Source organism: Cheilinus undulatus, linkage group 1 (assembly GCF_018320785.1).
Source record: "Cheilinus undulatus linkage group 1, ASM1832078v1, whole genome shotgun sequence".
NCBI classification, from domain to species: Eukaryota; Metazoa; Chordata; class Actinopteri; order Labriformes; family Labridae; genus Cheilinus; species Cheilinus undulatus.
The window spans coordinates 14787738-14800297 of record NC_054865.1 but is presented as its reverse complement, the minus strand read 5'-3'; the positions used below and the strand labels follow the sequence as shown (position 1 = coordinate 14800297).

Below are 12560 nucleotides of genomic sequence, written 5' to 3'. Positions count from 1 at the left end.
GCTACTGATTTATTGTACCTTTACCCTTTCCCACCTTGTGTCCTCATATTCACAAAGCAGAGCATTGTGCATCTTTTGATATGTCAGGGCAAAGTCATCAAGCCTGGTGATTTTTCTTCTTCAGAATCTAATTTGTTTTAGATCCCACTGACTCTCTCCATAATCCCCTCTGTTCTGATGTCTTGGGTGAAGTTCTGAAACATTAATATGTTAATAAATTACTACACTTTACTCTCAAAACTTTTTTTCTACATTGTATAGTGCTCAAAATTCTAATTGCATCTTTTAAATGAAAATCATATCAACTACACTTCTTTACCTGCTTGTCCAACTGTCTTACACGCTCAAACATCCAGCTGAAAGCTTCATATGCTGGACCACTACCATGACGACCAAGATTTCCTATAGGGAGGAAATGAGATACGTTAGTAATTTATTATAATACCTAAAACTTGTAAAGTACTTTATATATGAAACAACAAGTCCTGCTGAACACACCTAGAATCACACCAGACCAGAGAGTTGATTGAGGGAGTAAGTACTTCGCCAAGGTGGGAATGAATGATAGCAAGTAGTACTCATTCACTTCGCTACAGAGCACAAGGGGAGCACTCTTGATCACTTCTTCAAAGTGTTTCTGAATTTGTGTGGATTTCAGGTCACTCTGAAAAGAAAATTTTCATTGTAATAATGAAATATTACTTTCAAAAGTTTCAACTTGTGGATTCACGAAAAACTGCAATAACACCTGACAGTGACAAATAATAAAAATATACAAGCACCTTGTAATTTTCCTCTTGGATGGTTTTCTCATCCACATTCGACCCCTTCTGCTTCATCAGCAGGTGCAGGTTGTCGAGATGTTTCTCGACTTGGCCTCCAGTACAAGGACTTGAAAAAGGGCTGTGGCACTATGAATGACTTAGATGCTGAGCACGCAAGCAAGCTAAGCCCCCAGGTTTTGGCTGAAGTGCCTCTGCACTTGAAATTCAAAAAATGCCTCATTGTGGGCGGGCTGGGAGGATGAGCTAGGGCCTGCCTGTCACTCTCTGCAGTCTCCGCCCGCACCGCCAGCCAGACCCCCCTTCCACACACAAACCAAACAAGCACACATTTAGCTAACGCGAACCCCACTTATCAAGCTAATAATGAGCGACAAATTTTTCACATCACTTTAACATTTGCACAACAGCTGGTGCATTTCTAAAAAGAATTAGTACAAACTGCAAAACCTCGATAACTTGCAAAAGCAGGTCACATGCTCAAAATGGAGAGGTCATACCTCAAAAGCAAGTATTCATGTCAATGAAAGTGTGCGTTTCGTTAAAAAAAAGTCCTGACACCATCATTTATGAACAAGATAGTCAAATGGCTTTGTCATGTTTTCATTATGACACTTAACTAGTGTTTTCCAATGCAAAAAAGTCAGAACTTTTGTGACACTACCTGAAAATGCTCAGGACAGCACTATTTGCACAGCCATTTGAAAACTACAGTAAAAATTTCAAATTACTGCATTTAATGAGGTAACTGAGTACAAGACACTGAAAACATTCAATTCACATTTTTACTGCATAATGCTCCTTGCAATTTTAATTTCTTCACAGCATTGTGCAAAAGAAAAATACAACCTTTGGATAGAGCTGTGCATGAACAATATTATAGTCCATTGGAACTGTTCAATTTAGGCAACATTGTCTGGGGAAAAAAGTGATTAAGAAATTTATAAAATTTTCTTGACAGATTTTGACAACTAATTGAACATTGTTGTATGTAATGACTCAAGCAACTAAATGAGGTCTATTAGTTTTATAGGAAATGACTATTCAGCATTCATAAGTATAATTCATTTTGACTAACATGACATAAGCAAATGATAATGTTACAAAACAGCAGAGAATTGTATGAAAGCAATTGATGCATGCCCAAAAGCATTTGCAATTTGTTAGAAGGAATGACAAACTGCTGCTATGATGTGCACAAACGACTCAATGTTGTGGAGTTATGAGACTTTTAATTCTGATCAGAGAAATGCACCAAAACAACTGAGAAAAAATATATTTTAGAGCTTTAAAATATCCTGAGGACTTTCACTGAAGCCTCAAATTGGACAATTTCTGACAATAACCATCATTTCCTATCCTATCTCTCCTCGTCTTGTACTCCAGATCAAAATATGTATACCTTTATAAACATTTTCTGTGCAGCCATAATACTTTGAAGGTGTTTGACCCTTAATAATTCAAAATCATCAGGCAAAACTAATGCTTTAGTCTTTACCTGCAAAACAGTTCATGTTTTTTTCCTGTTTCATGTAACTGGATGCTTCACTGAATGGTTGCATATTCACCATTAACAAGAGTAAGAACGGACTAAATACTACGCTCTGTTCTCAGATAGCTTCATGGGCCACTTTGCAGGTAAAGCATTGCATCAAGAAATGACTGCTTGACTTTATCAATAAAGGTAAAATCACATTCAATATAAAAACGTTTTTTCCTTTGTTTTGGACATGTCTCGAAACATGAAGCCTAGCCAGCCCCAGGCTAATGTTACTTACCATGTCTGCCTCCACCCTCTCCTCATCGCCGATCACGGACTTTATCACCACCGGCTCCTGCTGCTGAGTCTGAATCCCTTCTCGCTCGTCTCCTGGCACAGCAGCAGCATCCACTGCTGCTTCGCTGGTGACAACAGCACCAAGTAGGTCCATCAATTTTGCACATTTAGCAGCCTCTACTTCAAGAGATTTTAGCTTTTTGGTCTGCTGTTTCTCTGCGCCACCCAGGCGTTTTGTTCTTCCTGTCCATTTTGATTTTTCCAGGCTAATAATCAAAGTTAGCAAACAGTTTGCCCATCCTGCCTATGAGGTAGTGTATGTCAGGGCTCTCTGAGCCTGTCAGCCCATGATTGATTGACAATGACAAACAATGGACCAATAATATGTGTCAATGGCCCTGGCAACACACTGCTAGCTTTCTGTAGTCAATGATAAGTGGCTCGCAGGCCCAATGGGAGGGAATTTAGAAAATGAAGAAACTTGCGCCACCCCACATAGGCCGTCTGATAGGCCATGTCAAAATGGCCTATCAGACGGCCGGGATGATGCCCGGTATGCCAGATGGCCAGTCCACCCCTGAATGAAAGATGCAGTTCTTGAAATTGTAATGTTTCTTGTGTACCCGGTTTGGCCATACACTCTTTTCTGCTACCAATGTTTGACCTCTGCGTTGTGTTGTAACAAGGAATGAGGAGGCAGGACTGAAGTTTCCATGACTGCTGGAGGCATTCATTCTGTGCAAAACACAATACTTTAAGTACAGCGACTTTTTCTGGGCTTCCACATGCACACCTCTCTCCTCAGTAGGGCATTTGCCATCTGAATAAAAGCATGTTCCTTATTTAAACACTGTTATTCATGTCAAACACTGACGAAGAAATTAGTAACAATTTTTATGCTTAATGATGAACAAAAATGATAGTTCATCATTTTAACAGTTTGAAATATCGAGGATCCGTTTGTCGTAATATAAAAATATAACAGTATAAATCTGTCACAAAAACACAGGAATTAACATATATTGATTAAAAAAACAGCTAAGTGGCTCACATACCTGTGCAAAACACAATACTTTAAGTACAGCAACTCGTTTCTGAGCTTCCACATGCAAACCTCTAAAAGGTAGACACAAAATTACAGCATACCGCATGAGAAGCCACACACATGCCCCACTAGCCTAGCTTGAGATCGTGAAACTAGCATGTCAATCAAAACGCTGTACTTAACTTATTAACACTTTAAAATGTTTTGCAAAACATGTATTACATGTAGAAAATGCAGTTGCAGGAAAAATTATGTGTTAAATTGGTCATGAAATGTGTTCTGATCTTCATCTAAGTCACAACAATAGACAAACACAGTCTGCTTAAACTAATACCGTGCAAAAATTATTATGATTTCATTTCATTTCAAAAACAGGTTAAAAGCACCTCTGGACTTCATTGCTGCATGCTGCAATGTATATCTTCAGCTAAATTTAACTCGTCATTGACAGTCAGCTCAGGTAACTCATGCAAACAGCGAGTAAACCGAAATGAATTTGCCATCACATACCTTTCTCTTCTCCCGACTGGATGTGTGGGAGCGGTCTAATGACCAATGCGCAAGCAGTTCATGCATAGAGCCCATACAGTCTCTGTTATGATCTGTAAGTAGGTTACAACTTGTGCCTTTATCCGTCACATTTCCATAGCTGATATCAAAATAATAAATGACAAACTACAGTGTTTGAAGTGTATGGAATGAAATTTGTGTTGCAAGCAAAGGATCAGGCAGCAAAAATGCAAAACTGAGAAGTGAGAGCAAAAGTTTGATCACTGAGAGAGAAAAACAGGAATTGTAAACAAAAAGATAGATGTTTAAAATTCAAAGACTAATAATTTAGTCGCTATTTCAAATTTGTTCTCTTGATGTGAACATTTTTTTGCTTGGATCACATTTTTGTGTTCTCAAATGCAAATTTTTTTTTGATACTGAAAAAGCTTTGTTTGAATCTTTTTGACACAACTTTCATTCCAAAGAAGTGAGGTTTCAATGCCAGAGAGAGAGAGAGAGCGAGAGAGGTTGGGTAGGGGTGAGCGAGCGAGAGTGAATAAAGCAACAGGTGCTGATCTGAACCCTCAATCACCCACCTATCTGTTATATGAGCAAACTTTGGTGTTTAAAGTACGGTGACCCTGAAGGCCAATAGGAAATAAATATTTCAAAAGCGCAAAATATATTTCAGAAAACACAAAAACATTTCACAATACACAAAAACATTTCTCAAAACACAAAAACATTTCACCGATCGCAAAATACATTTCACGAAACCGGAAAGGGTAGGACCATGGTACTTGTTTGTGATTGGCTAAACCCATGTCTGTCCGGCATCAGTCATTTATCATTTCCTGTTTACACTTCTTACCACGATAGCTGAGCCAGCACGAAATTTCAAGTGTCTACCGGCATGGAAGAGGAACTTGAGTTGAGTTTATTCATCATTATCATGTTTTTGTCGGTAATATCTTTTAAAATAAGATCTTTTAAGTAAATGTTTTAATACTGCAGCTTGGTGCACACTCATTACGCTGAACTGAGAACGCATCTTTTTCCTCCTGCGTCCTGTCATTGTATTTTGTATTTTGGTGGCGTGTTGGTCATCAAATCTGGGTCCACGCTGCTGTACATGAGTAACAGACATATTTTCTTCATAACTTTTATCGTCTTCTTTTAGCGTTGTTTAGCGTCAAGCCGCTCACATGCACTCACCACTTCCCACTTCCGCCTTGAGGTATTTCAAAATAAAAGGTCCTGCATAGCCATATCACTGAATATTAACTTGTCTATTGACCAGTCTGAACAAGATTTATGTACAGAGAGATCAATTTCAGACCATTTATTTCAACACATCGTCCACTTTGACTGCATCCCACTCTAAATAAGTGTTTCACAGTGTAAAGAACTGTAAAAAACAAAGGAACATTTAATTGCAATCAAATATGTCATCTCTTCTGGGTGCATAAATGGTGCAAAGTGTATCCCCCCTCCAGAATGCTCAAATCATGAACTACCATCATAACATTCATTTTGTGTTCATTTCTGATCAAGCCTGATAATACTGGAGAGTTTGAACAGGTTAACTCACTTCTATTTCAAGTTACAGGGGGATACAAATTATTTCAGGGCCAAATCTAGGCCTGATGTATTTGTTATCCCCCCTCTAACTTCAAGAGTAATGCTTCAAACTTCTCCAAAGTCCCAAATGTTATCAGTTGTGATGAGAGCTGGCCAAGAAAAGACAATTGAGGCAGTGGCCCTCAACCCTGGCTTGTGGGGGGTACAAATTATTTCAGGGCCGAATCGGGGCCTGATTTGTTATATCCCCTCTAACTTCAAGAGGAAAGCTCAAAACTGTTCCAATTTCATAAATGTCATCAGTTGTCATGAGAGCTGGCCAAGAAAAGTCTATTGAGGCAGGGGGCCCCACCTCTTCCTTGTGGATGGGGGGTACAAATCCTGGCAAGGCTAAAATGAGACCAAAAATCACTTGTTATTTACATTAAACCAAAGACAAGGCAGTAGTACACCATTTATGCACCCTGAAGAGATGACATATTTGATTGCAATTAAATGTTCCTTTGTTTTTTACAGTTCTTTACACTGTGAAACACTTGTTTAGAGTGGGATGCAGTCGAAGTGGACGATGTGTTGAAATAAATGGTCTGAAATTGATCTCTCTGTACATAAATCTTGTTCAGACTGGTCAATAGACAAGTTAATATTCAGTGATATGGCTATGCAGGACCTTTTATTTTGAAATACATCGAGGCGGAAGTGGGAAGTGGTGAGTGCATGTAAGCGGCTTGACGCTAAACAGCGCTAATAGAAGATGATAAAAGTTATGAAGAAAATATGTCTGTTACTCATGTACAGCAGCGTGGACCCAGATTTGATGACCAACACGCCGCCAAAATACAATGACAGGACGCAGGAGGAAAAAGATGCGTTCTCAGTTCAGCGTAATGAGTGTGCACCAAGCTGCAGTATTAAAACGTTTACTTAAAAGATCTTATTTCAAAAGATATTACCGACAAAAACATGATAATTATGAATAGAACAGATAATCAAAACTAACCTTCTGCTTTATACATTCTTTTATTGTCATTTTTATTCACTGAGGCAAAATCTAGGCCTGATAGTCGATAGTCAGCTCCTTCGGCAAAGGCGGCAGGGAAATACAAATCCTACCGGGGGTACTTCTTTTGGCATGACACTTTAAGCGCGATTTTAGGGTTCCAATTGAAATGTGTATGTCATGATACGAGGAGAGCATGTCAAGAATCACACTATATGTATTTCCCTTGTTGAAGTGTTCCGCCATCAACTCAAGTTCCTCTTCCATGCCGGTAGACACTTGAAATTTCGTGCTGGCTCGGCTATTGCGGTAAGAAGTGTAAACAAGAAATGATAAATGACTGATGCTGGACAGACTTGGGTTTAGCCAATCACAAACAAGTACCATGGTCCTACCCTTTCCGGTTTCGTGAAATGTATTTTGCGATCGGTGAAATGTTTTGTGTTTTGTGAAATGTTTTTGTGTATTGTGAAATGTTTTTGTGTATTGTGAAATGTTTTTGTGTTTTCTGAAATATATTTTGCGCTTTGAAATATTTATTTCCTATTGGCCTTCAGGGCCACTGTATTAAAGTGAGGTTTCAGGGTGAGAGAGAGGGAGAGGAGGGGTTGGGCTGGGTTGAACCAGTGAGGAGGAAGCAGTGGGCACTGTTTTGAATCATCAGTCACCCATTTAAATGACTTGGAGTGATGCGAAATTTCACATAAAAACGAACCTGTTCCGGAAAAAAATATGACGCACAAAAATTTCAGCGTCAGTGTTCGAACATGATTATGACAACATGAGCTTGAGTTCCTTCTTTAACTTGCGAAAAATTCAGATGAAATAAACAAACTAGGTGTGCAAAGGCCTTTAGCCTGCAGAATGCAATTGATATTGTTCTGAGAAGGACAATAGAGCGGTCACAAATTATCATCACCGGTCATGATGTTGACTTTTTACCATACTGTCTCCTCACATCTGTCAGAAAATCCTGCAGGAAATATGTAACAGAGGCTGTGGTGTGGTCACAAGTGACATAAGTTGCAACTGAAAGGGGGATGCTCCTTTTTTTTCGTTTCTGACCACTACCTCATAGACTTTAAAAGGCGCTGAAGCTTCCATTGACTTTTTGATGATGCTTCCAGTGGCATCTAGGTAAACACTATTTTCTTTGCATTGTTACCTCTGCCAAGGAGGTGATGTGTTTGGGTGGGTTTGTTTGTTTGTTCGTTCGTTTGTTAGCAACGTGACTCAAAAAGTCATGGACAGATTTTCAGGAAATTTTCGGGAAATGTCGGAATAAGGAAGAACTGATTAGATTTTGGGACTGATTTGGATCACCGTCTGGATCCAGGATTTTTTTAAAGAATAAGGAAGAACTGATCAGATTTTGGGACTGATCCGGATCACTGTCTGGATCCAGGAATTTTTTTAAAGGACTCTGTACTATTGGGAGATAGGGCTAATGGTGGTGGTCGGCGGTGTTACCACTTTACACCAGGAGATGGCAGACATGAGTAACTTATTCAACGTTTTGGAGTTTATAGAGTTTGAAAGATGCACGCCCTGTCTGGGAGACGAGCCAGAGAGAAACAGAGAGAAAAACAGCGAATTGTAGCAAGAATACTCACAATGCTGGGAGGAATAGAGGAATATTCACCCTCTGCCATGACTTTCACACGTAGCGAAGCCAATGCTTTGCCTCACTGTGCCTCCCCCCCACCAGGGAGGGAGTGTATATCTATCTATCTATCTATCTATCTATCTATCTATCTATCTATCTATCTATATGTGTGTGTAAATATATATATATATATATATATATATATATATATATATATATATATATATATATACGATGCATGTTTGGTGTCATTGGCCTAAAAAAGCCTGTGATATGCATATGTAAAAATCTAAATAAGACATGGCGCAATAGAAAATGAGATTAGCCAATAGAATGATTATTGTTACCTTCACTGTTTCAAAATGGGCACCAGCTCTGTGTCTAAAATCAAATGTTGCCACCAGACTGTAATGATCCGTTATTAGGTAAATGTGTCAGACTCTGAAATGTTTAGGCAAGTAGGAAGTGCAAGGGTTTTTATTCACAATGTTTCTCACTCCTCAGTATGCAAGGTGAACTGCCAACAGAGACATATTCCCATCCTTAACAACTGAGAGAAAGCAGGCTTGACTGGCTTTTTACTCAACATGCTGCCGTCTGTGTTCCTTACCGTACAGGATGCATGGATAGACACAGCTTCTAACTGCCTTTATTTGCTTGCTTTTTGCTGCATGGTGCATACACTAAATATAAACTGTCTGTTGTGAAATTGTATGGAATTTTTTCACTTGTCTGTGTTGACCAGTGGGGATTTTAGGAACATACTTTTTGGGTGCTGAACTCTTTGAGAGGTTGCTCTTTTTGTTTACCTCTCTCCATCACAGAGGATAAAACTACATCATAATTACACAACAGTACAGGGTCTTTAGAAAACTCTGGGGGTCCTACCCTATAAAAAGTGGTGTATCCAACATTTGATTTCCAGCAATCTGGTGAATATTTAGGCAAACATTTATGATGGGCACTCAAAATATCTAAGAGAAACACAGTGATCAAACTATTAGAAAAGAAGAACTGTTATTACACAATAATCACAAGAATTGTAAAGTTGCATAGTTTGACTTCTTTTACATAATTGATTGTATAAAAGCTTGTTCACAGTCACTCTTGATTACTGAGGCCTAAAAGTCATAAAATGTGTTAAAGCATCAAGTAAACATGAAATATTTTCTTTTATATTGCTAACAAAATGTACTATGACTACATCCATCACCCTTCCGCAGACAGTCAGCAGGCCTGTTCTGCTTTTTACATCTTCAATCGGTGTGTTTTCACTTCTGGGTTTCAGTGGTTTCTTGGCTTCCAGCTTGAGGTTTTCATAATTTTTAGCGGTGCACTCATAGAGAATTGATTCCCCCTCTCAATTGTAATTTTAAATGGAGCGATTTCTCCTCTTACACCATATCCTCTGACAATGTAGCTGCCACCTTCCTGTATTTTTGCCTTGTGTCCTTCATAAATTACAACTTTTTGATTAGTTTTCCATTGTCAAAATGCATCAACACTCCCCTTAACTATCACATACATGTGGATTTAATTTATTGTTGTCAAAGCTCCTATCTTAACAATATTATACAACAATGTGCTTATCTGTAAATCTTAAGACAAAATTTTCTTCTTCTTCTACTACTGTTTCTGATTCTTTCTGTTGCCTCAGATTGTCTGCTTGTCATAATACACTCCCAAATTACACTCATACATGTAGCTTATAATATACCAAGGTTATAGAAAAATCTGGAGAAACACTGGAAGTTGACTAGCCGCCATTACTGCAGTGGACTTCGACAGTTAAGCCATGCATTCTAGTGAAAGTTGACTTGTAAATCGAGAGCTTCGCCTTTCGACTCAGGTCTTTCTTCACCACAACAGACCAAAGCAGAGGCTGAATCACTGCCGCCGCCGTTGCATCGATACACTTGTCGATCTCCTGCTCCATTCTTCATTTACTTGTGAACAAGACCTCGAGATACTTGAACTCCTCCACTTGGGGCAGGATCTCATTCCCAACCTGGAGAGGGCATTCCACCCTTTTACGACTGAGGACCATGGCCTCAGATTTGGAGGTGCTGATTCTCATCCCAGCTGCTTCACACTTGGTTGTAAACTGTTCCAGGGAGAACTGAAGGTCACGACCTGATGTAGCCAACAGAACCACATCATCTGCAAAAAGCAGAGACCCAATCCTGAGGCCACCAAACCAGACCCCCTCAACACCCTGGCTGTGCCTAGAAATTCTGTCCATACAAGTTATGAACAGAATTGGTGATAAAGGGCAGCCCTGGTGGAGTCAAACCCTCACTGGAAACAAGTCCGACTTACTTACGGCAATGCGGATCAAGCTCTGATACCGGTCATACAGGAACCAGCATGATGCCAAACATTTCCAACATTATGCTAAAGGAAAATATTAGCTGTTTAATGTGAATTCATCAGCAGATTATACTCAGTTATCATGAAGATGACTGCTGTCAACACTTGGAAAGAACTCATCTTAAATCAAAGTCCAAAGTTAAGAATGAACTTTAAACTACAGGCTAACAACATTAATATTACAACCTTCACCATGTTTCATAAGAACCAGAGAGGATCACTAGCACTACACATATAGTGTATTCTTATAGAGTTGTTCAAATATTGTCCATTCTTTAACTGTTATGAGGCCTTCTATTTAAAGACTGGTTCTATAAACATACTGTTATCACGGTAAGTCATTGTGTTATTGTAATTTTTATCAACAGCTGAAACATTTGACAGGTCTGTACATTGCACATTTCTTATATAATCCCATGTGTGATGATTGGATGACAATGTTAAAAAAGAAACATCTGTACATGATATTTATTGGAAAGGAAAGAAGAGGGAAATGCTTCTTGGCAGGACTTTGCTCCTCAGATGGAAACAGTGATAAAGTATGCTGTGAGTTTGTTGTGCATCGTGTATCCCAGCAGCTCATCACTGTGCTGATAATGTTAATAATTTAGGAGGAAACGGTTAATCAGCCACATAGGCCATGAGAATGATGTCACTGATAAACTATAGTACACAAATAAATTCATCATGATAACACAACTTTGACTCATTTGTAAGGTTACTCAAAGTCACCAGTTCATCTAGACCATTTTAATTGAAAATTGAAATAATCTGTTGACTCGATTCTTCAATGGCTGAACTGTTTGCTTCATCAATCATGAAATCATTTGTTTCAGTGGATAAAAGCAGAGATATTAATCTTGCATATAATGTACATTCCTGGCGTTTAGAAGAAAATTGTCATGATCCAGTGTCTACCTTTGAGCTGCCCTGCACTGAAGGCTTTGCAGCTCATGAGCCCTATGTAATGCTTTGGGACTCATTTAGAGCACCAGAGTTAATACAAACAACAATTCCAAAATTGTTTGGACAGTGTGTAAATTGTGCATAAACACAAAAAAGTGATTTTCAATTTTTTTTTAACCCACATTCGACAAAAGACTGGCGTTTGTCCTGCCGCTGAACTTCATTCGCCTGAATCGAGCTGTTCTTCTGAAGTAGTTGTCTAAACACTCTCTTCAAGCACATTTTCCTGCCTTGGTGTATCCTCATGCCTACAGAAGATGTAACCTTCACCCAGCCACACATGTAACTCTGGAGCTTTTTCTCTTGAGCAGATGTTGAACTCTCAGGTAGAGTGCTGATCATTGTACTTGTCGTCTGTTTCGTTCCTGAGTCAATTGCCGTGTTGTCTGTGTTCGAGTCATCTTACCCCCCAACTCTTGCTGACTCTAGGGGTATTTTTGTCGTTAGACCTTTGGTAGCCAGTGTTGGATGGGACACTGCAGTGCCGCATCCCTCCTACCACAGGGAACTAGCCTGTGGCAGGCCTGATGGGTTCTTTCCCTCCTGCCAGCCGTCTTTCCAGACTGTCACTTGGTCTTTCCCTAGTTGCCAGCTGATCTTTCTCAGCAGTCACTGGCTGAACCAGATGATCAGTTTTTCAAACACTGCATATGATGTTATGATCCAGAGTGCAGGGGACTCTACATGGCAGGACTATCCTCCTCCCTGAGCCAATCTTGCGCCTGGTCATATACCAGTTCAGGACTAAATGGCGCAATCAAGAAGCTGTTGTGAGGCAGATGATATTTTGGAGTTGAGTGGCTGAAGGAGTTGAGGATTTCTCTGGTGTTGTCAGGTGGGCACCCCTCCACCCCTGCCTCTTCCATCTCCTGCTACCCCAATGCCAGCATGCTGTTACTTCGGAGCCCAGTCGTTGTCTCTCCTCTTGATCCACATCCAAT

General features: G+C 39.6%; 1 protein-coding gene across 1 annotated transcript in view; it reads left to right on the top strand.

The window, feature by feature from the left end:
* Nucleotides 1–12560, top strand: part of LOC121513646 (aminopeptidase N-like) — a 45658-nt gene that overhangs the window by 9938 nt on the left and 23160 nt on the right. The window lies entirely within an intron of this gene.